The sequence below is a fragment of the Bison bison genome, unplaced genomic scaffold, assembly GCF_000754665.1.
Source record: "Bison bison bison isolate TAMUID 2011002044 unplaced genomic scaffold, Bison_UMD1.0 scf7180017862165, whole genome shotgun sequence".
In the NCBI taxonomy this organism is placed as follows: domain Eukaryota; kingdom Metazoa; phylum Chordata; class Mammalia; order Artiodactyla; family Bovidae; genus Bison; species Bison bison.
The window spans coordinates 475,876-483,955 of NW_011492737.1; positions in this window are offsets into that span (position 1 = coordinate 475,876).

Below are 8,080 nucleotides of genomic sequence, written 5' to 3' on the forward strand. Positions count from 1 at the left end.
TTTTTTTTTTTTTTTTTTTTTTTGGCCAGGGGGCATGTGGGATCTTAGCTTCCTGACCAGGGATCAAACCCATGCCTCCTGCATTGTAAGGCAAAGTCTTAACCACTGGACCACCTGGGGAAGTCCTATGATCTTTGCTCTTGAACCTGATACCATCTGCCCTGCCACTAGCTACCTGAGCAGAGAACTTTCTCTGCTGCCTTTTACCAAGATGGGAAGGAGTTCCACTACCATTTCTATCTTTAAAAAGAAACAAACCTATTCCAGTGGGTGAAGCAAAATCCAGGACCTGAATGACACAGAACATCCATCAGCAGCCGCCTCATAGCATGGCGTTCTCGTTCCCTTCAGAAGCACAAAACTGGCCTCAGGCAGCTGAGAACACAAAAGCTGCAGAGCCAGGAATTAAATTTTCCAGATCCCAGGAATAAAGACTAGTCCCAGCCTGATGAGCTCAGACACAAAAGATTTCAGGACAAGTCACTCCAGGCTCAGTTTCTTCGGAGACCTGGAGGAAACCTTAGAGATTCTTTGTCAGACTAGGAGAGTGAATGTCTTAATTTTACAGAGGAGGATACAAAGGTTGCCAGAGAGGGTGAGTCACCTACCCAAGGTAACACAGCCAAGTTGATAAGGGAACTGGAACTAGCGAGCACAGGTTTCTAGCCTCTCAGATTAGAATATCACTATCAGAGCCCCAGGGGAATGTGAGGCTGAGATGGCAGTTCTGATTCATGGTTCTGCTGCCGAGTGCCCTGTATCCCATGACAAATGCTTCCTGGGGTCAAGTCCTGTGTGCCATGTGTTAGACACATTCGATCTCATTAAATCTTCTATTAGTTTCATTCACGTATTAGTGTCAGTTAAAGCTAGTAGGAAAGGAAAATCTTGCCCAAAGGCACATAGCTAATAAGTACTGAAATCAGCAGACCATTCTGTCCCTATGTCAAAAATTCTAAGAAAAAGCAAAAAAAAAAAATATATATATATATATATATTTATATTTTTATATATATATATATATACACACACACACACTAACTGCTAAGTCACTTCAGTCATGTCCGACTCTGTGCAACCCCATAGACGGCAGCCCACCAGGCTCCCCCGTCCCTGGGATTCTCCAGGCAAGAACACTGGAGTGGGTTGCCATTTCCTTCTACACACACAAAAATAAAAGCAAGAAAATAAAACTGTCATATTGTACCTTCTAGAAGATAGGTGCTAATGAATCAACTAATAAAGTATTTTCTTATAGTTTCGTTTTTGTTTTTTTTTTTTAATCCTTTGGATCTTAGTTTTCCAATCAGGGAACAGACCCATTCCCCCTGCATTGGAAGAGCAGAGTCTTAACCACTGGACTGCTAGGAAAGTCCCTATAACGGCATATTTTTAAGACTATAGGCTTGCTTAACTGGACTTTCTTAAAGACCCTCACCTTACTCTTATGTGCCAAACTCTGCCCTCTCCTGACCAATCCCACACCTTGTAAGACCAGCTTTGAAAGTCACCCAGTCCCAGTGCTAAAATACTTTGAATATCTTCCTCTGATTCCTGTCCTCTGAGAGGCTGGGAAGGTGATGTTCCCTTCCCTGCATGAGATCTGATAAACCTGGCTGTGCTCTGTCTACAAGTGATGCCAGTGCACCAACCTAACAGGTGCAGAATCAGAGCTCCAGCCCAGACGTGCTGAAACACAAACTCCACTTTACTAACCCTTATATACTATCCACTTCTTTGTCAAACTGCTGCTTCTTTGTAACTCAACTCAAACACTGCCCTTCCCTAATTATTCAAGTCATACTCAAAGGCTATTTGCCTCTTATTTCCAACAAATCCTGTGTCCCCCGTTATAATAGAGTATTATTCTGTGTACCTAGCCCTCCCCACTGCCAACAGACTGTATATGTCTTGAGAACAAGAGTCATGCCTTCATCAACTCACTCACTCATTCCCTTAACCAACATTAAAGCATCTGCCATGTGCCAGGTTGTGGGCTAGATGTTTACTCATGATTTTATTATCATCATTTTAGCTCATGGAAGGCATTCAATAAATACTTATTTAAAAACGAATGGAGAGGGACTTCACTTCTGGTCCAACGGTAAAGAATCCCGTTGCCAATGCAGGGGGTTCAATCCCTGGTCTGGGAAGATTCCACATGCCTTGGGGCAACTAAGCCCAGGCATCACAACGACTGATCCCATGCTCTATAACAAGAGAAGATACCACAATGAGAAGCCCAACCACCGTGACGAAGAGTAGCTCCTGCTTGCCGCAACTAGAGAAAACTTGCACTCAGCAATGAAGACATGACACAGTCAAAAAAATAAATAAAAATTTTAGAAAATGCATGGAGAGTTGAATGAATGGATGGGTGGGTAAATAGGACTACAAAATAATCCTACTTTGTAGGAACAAGCTGAAGACACCCAGCATTGGGCCAGGGTATCTCTTCCACCCTGACATGTCTCGTAGACTATTATTGGATATGAAATGAAAGGATGAACACACATTACTTTTTACCTCCTAACGTAGGAGATCCCCACAGGAGAATAAGGGTAGCAAAATGAGATTCTGGCCCACTTCTTCCCTCTGGGACAAGTTACAGCCCAACAATAATGAGAGAAAAGATTTGTGTCCGTTGCCTGATCACGCAGCTCAGTGGGGCTCCAAGGTTCCCTCGAAGGTTCAATGCACTGTTGCTCTCTTCATTCAGCGCAACCTGTGAAGCCACGGAGAGCTTTCCAAGCTTATCCCAAACCGCTGGCTTCCCACACACCCAACTCTGAAGCCCTCCAAATAAACATGGGGAAATGAGGGAGCAGAACTTCAGCAGAGTGCGGATGTTGAATGTCTCTCTGCTTTCTCCAGGTGACTGTAAAGGTGATGATGACGGAGAACCAGCCAGGGCTAGACACAGAATGGTGGAGAGGAACAACAGTGATCACTGCAAAAATTCCTATAGTCCTGCAACGCCTCCTTTTTTTGCTACCCTCCTCCATGGTCATGAATGAAGAGGTTTTGCAGAAAACCACCCACGATTCCAAACACATTTTTTCTTCCCCTTCTCTTGGGATACCCTGGCCAGTGGGGCTGAGAATATTACAGAAGGAAGGAGCAGTGTCCAGGACCTTCACACAAATACCTCTTCATCCTCCACCTCAAGGAGATGAGAAGCATCTCACTGCACCCCACCTCCTTCCCTGAGATCAGACGCAAATGGGCAGCGCATCACCACCCGCCTTTTTCACACTCAAACCTGGCTAATGCTCATGAGGCTAAGGGAAGAGTGGTTATCCTGGGTATGAGCAACTGATAAGGAAGAAAGCCAAAAGGAATAAAATCCCCCCCCCAAAAAATCAAAAACAAACAAAATAGCAGAAAACTAACCCCAAATGTCAGCAGAGGTAACAGGGGTTAAAGGTAGATGTTGATCCTGGCTTCCCCCAAGGGTGGAGTCAGCTGCACCAACATCCTTCTCTCCCAGACAGGAATAGGAAAACAGGACCACTGGCAAATTCCTTAATGTTCTTCAGAAATTCAAAGGACCAAACTCAGAGGGCCACCAACGAACCCCAAACTTTAAAATATACCAGAGATGGGATACCAGCACTTGTTCACCCAAGAAGGACACCAAAAATGTTTGACAAATTATGAAATGCCTAATGGTGGGCTTGGGAGGGGGTGTCGGGGGAAGCAGGTAGAAGAGGAATTCCCACTTTCTCCTGGAAAGAAAGATTGGCAAAGGGCCTGAAAAAGCATTGCTTGAGGTCTGGAGGAGTCAAGAACAGCCCCAGAGAAAGGCACCAACTGAGACAGGCTTCATCAGAACTACCAGATCTCCCTCTTCCAAATCACCTCCAAACACAGCCAGTCTAACCATCTAGCGAGCAACAACAGCTCCCAGCCAAGAACAAGGAGGAAACCCTCTCTGTGGGAAAAGGCAAAACCAGAGGGTGCAGAGTTCCCTGTGCTACACAGTAGGTCCTGAACTCTGCTCAATACTTTAAGAATCTAAACAGGAAAAAGAATTTGAAAAAGAAGAGACACCTGTACATGTATAACTGAAATTACTTTGCTATACATCTGAAACTGAGAAAAATTTTAATCAACTGTGCCCCAACATAAAATAAAAATTTAAAAAAAAATTGCAGGGTGGAGAACAGATCAGTTGTTGCCAAGGATTGGGGGGTGGGAGACGTGTCGGCAGAGATACTGACATTAGGGACCTTTGGGGGTGGGATGGGTCATGGATCTGTCCAACATCTAAATTGTGGCTGTGGACACAGGACTCTGTGTATTTATCAAAATTCAAAACAACTATACACCAAAAAGAGTGAATTTTACTATATGCAAATAGATTCATTTTAATTGATCAATTTTTATTACTAAGAGCTAGAAATCCATTCATAACACTTCCTTCATGCAATATCCTACACTCAGCAGCCTCGCCCCTGCAGCCTTTCCTGGGCACACTGCAGCTCCCACACAGCTTGCCCATCAAGAAAGAAAAACATTCAAAGAAAGATGAGACCGAGTTCCCCAAATGAAAATTTTAAACACACATTATGAACAGAAGCACTATTTGTGGCTGAGACAAAATGAGTTTTGAGAAGAATACAAAACTTTAAATACTTGGCATACATTCTTACACTAATTATCCAAATCTCCCTGCGTTACTACTATTCATTTACTGCTTGGATAAAGAGATAAAACAAAATTATTCATGTGCCTTTGCCATAAATGATTAACCTCATCATGGGAGAAAGCGGGGAAGCGGGTTAAAAAAAATGCTTCCTCTAATAGTAATTGATATTTATCTCCTCTGTCTAACTATTAAACACTGCTCATAACACTTATTACTGTCATGAGAAGAAAGAATACTTAATCCATCATAAATCCAGATGATTTATCCACAGATTGGAAAGGGAGCAGTGCTTCTCTTCTGCCATCCATAAAACAGAAGCATTCAATATATCACTCAACAAAGACTGCCATCCAAGTGCCATGTCCTCATGTTTGAGCTTAAAGGCATAGGTCCTCAATGCCATGATGATAAAGCAAATCCCCAGTCATGTGACTGGACCCATTACCAGATTTCAGGCTTGAGTGAACAACTGTTCAGTGCCCCACCAGGTCAGGAATGTGATCCTCTGTTTATTCACCAGAAAGACACACTTCCCTTGCCTCACTGGCTCAAGAGTGTTGATGGAGTGATTTGATCAATAATAATTCATATTTTACTAGCTCTGGTCCTCACTCACTCCTACAAGATATCTGATCAGCTTTAATGACTCCCCCTAGGTGTCTAAAGTCTGCCCCCCAGTATCTCACAAGTGTTCAGGGTCCAACCTTTCAGCTGCTGTCACTTCAAGGTGCCCACCTTGGCCCCTCCCCTGAGCCAACTGTGTTCTCTCCCCATGAGGACCCTGGTGAGAACCTCATCACTGGTGAGACCCACCATGAGTGACTGGCCTCAGGTATCCATCCACAGCACCTAAGCCACCAACCCTGGAGGCGCTCGATGCCATCCTCCACCCCAGAGCTCCTCATGCCACTCTTGATTCCCTCCACGACACCCAAGTGGCTGTTCATCCACCACTCTAAGTCCCTCATGATAACAGCTTCTTTTCAGTCTCATAAAAATCTCCCTGTTGGGCTAGTCTGGGACAGATAAAGGCTACATTTTTCATCCCATGGTCCTCCCTCCAAACCAGGCCTTCAAACCTCTATCAAACTGTTTAAAAAATCTTGCTCATACAAGTTCCTCTATTTCTTATTCTTTTTTATTGGGATAAAATACACACAATATGGAGATTCCCTGGTGGCTCAGATGGTAAAGCGTCTGCCTGCAATGTGGGAGACCCGGGTCCAATTCCTGGGTCGGGAAGATCCCCTGCAGAAGGAAATGGCAACCCACTGCAGTACTCATGTCTGGAAAATTCCATGGATGGAGAAGCCTGGTGGGCTACAGTCCATGGGTCGCAGAGTCGGACACAACTGAGCAAATTCACTTTCTTACACACAATATAAAAGTTACTACTGTAACCATCTTGAATTGTGGTCCTGGAGAAGACTCTTGACATAAAGGAGATCAAATCAATCAATCCCAAAGGAAATCAATCCTGAATACTCTTTGAAAGGACTGACACAGAAGCTCCAATATTTGGGCCACCTGCTGGAAAGAGCTGACTTATTCGAAGAGACCTTGATGATGGGAAAGACTGAAGACAAAAGAAGAAGGGGGTAGCAGAGGATGAGATGGTTAGATAACATCACAGATTCAATGGGCATTCATTTGAGCAAACTCCGGGAGATACTGGAGGACAGGAAAGCCTGGTGTGCTGCAGTCCATGGGGTCACAAAGAGTCAGACAGGACTGTATTGAACAACAACAACAACCATTTTGAAAGATACAGTACATTCACATATCAAGTACATTCACATTTTTGTGCAACTATAACCACCATCCCTCTCCAGAACCCTTTTCACTTTGCCAAACTGGATTTCTGTCCCCATTAAATACTACCTCCCTATCCCCCGCCCTCTAGCCACTGGCAACCACCATTCTTCCTTCTCTCTCTGTGACTTTGACTATGTATGTATCTCATCCTAAGTGGAATATACAATATCTTTTTATTACGGGCTTGTTACACTTGGCATAACATTCTCAAGGATAATCCAAGATTTTCCTTTGCCTTTTCAAGAAAATACAAATTCTCAAAGCCTGTCCAACAGTTCACCAACTACATCTGAGTTTCAGGTTGGGTCCAAGGTGAGATGTCTGTCTTCTATATTTGTATGTTACTCACCCAATCCTGTCCAGCTCTGCAACCTCATGGACTGTAGCCCACCAGGCTCCTCTGTCCATGGAATTCTTCAGGCAAGAATACTAGAGTGAGTAGTCATTCCCTTCTCCAGGGGATCTTCCTGACCAAGGGATTGAACCCCCATCTCAAGCATCTTCTTCATTAACAGGCGGATTCTTTACCAGCTGAGTCACCAGGGAAGCGAGTCTAAACTAGACACCAACTATAGAACACTTATTCCATCTGCTATAACCCATGACAACCGTCTTAATATGAGGTTATGATCCACAGGGCATTAAAATATCCTACATTTGTTCCAAGCCTCACACTCTCATTTCTTTGTTCTTGCCCCCTTTTAATGGGATATTTAGATTTCTTATGCTAAGAAAAAGGAATAAGATGATTCTCATTGAAGAAACTTAAGTCTCAGCATCTCTAGCTACAACAGCAATCTGAAGGCAACTTTTCATGTAGCTTCTTGAGCATAAGAAGCTCAGTACCTTGCCACTAATGCTTATAAATATAAAATGCTTATAGTCAAGCTCCAAGTGCATTTACCGTATTCTATAAAAAGTAGTTTCTCAGAAGTTTTTTATTGTGTCCTAAGTTGTATGTTGCCAAACAGCTTTTATAATTTGTTTTTAAGAAGTTATCTCAATCTACACCAGCAATTCTAGTACAAATAATAAATTGTCAATGCAAATAGGACAAATTATGTGCACTCTACAAATCCTCTCTGACGTCTCTTGGCAATTACCCAATGACAGAGAGATTATCATAAGTGAACCACTAAATGCAGTCATATTCAGATTCATGATTTCTATCCTGATTTTTCAACATTCTGGAAAACAACTTTCCTTTTCTACCTTTCAGTTTGCTCTTCTGTTCATAAAGGAGACTGGACTAGGCCACTTCAATTGTTTCAATTATTCAAAAATTCATAACAGACAGTTCAGTCGCTCAGTCATATCCGACTCTTTGCAACCCCATGGACTGCAGCATGCCAGGCCTCTCTGTCCATCACCAACTCCCAGAGTTTACTCAAACTCATGTCCATAGAGTCAGTGATGCCATCCAACCATCTCATCCTCTGTCATCCCCTTCTCCTCCCATCCTCAATCTTTCCCAACATCAGGGTCTTTTCAAATAAGTCAGCTCTTCACATCAGGTGGCCAAAGTATTGGAGTTTCAGCTTCAATATCAGTCCCTCCAATGAATATTTAGGACTGATTTCCTTTAGGATGGACTGGTTGGATCTCTTTGCAGTC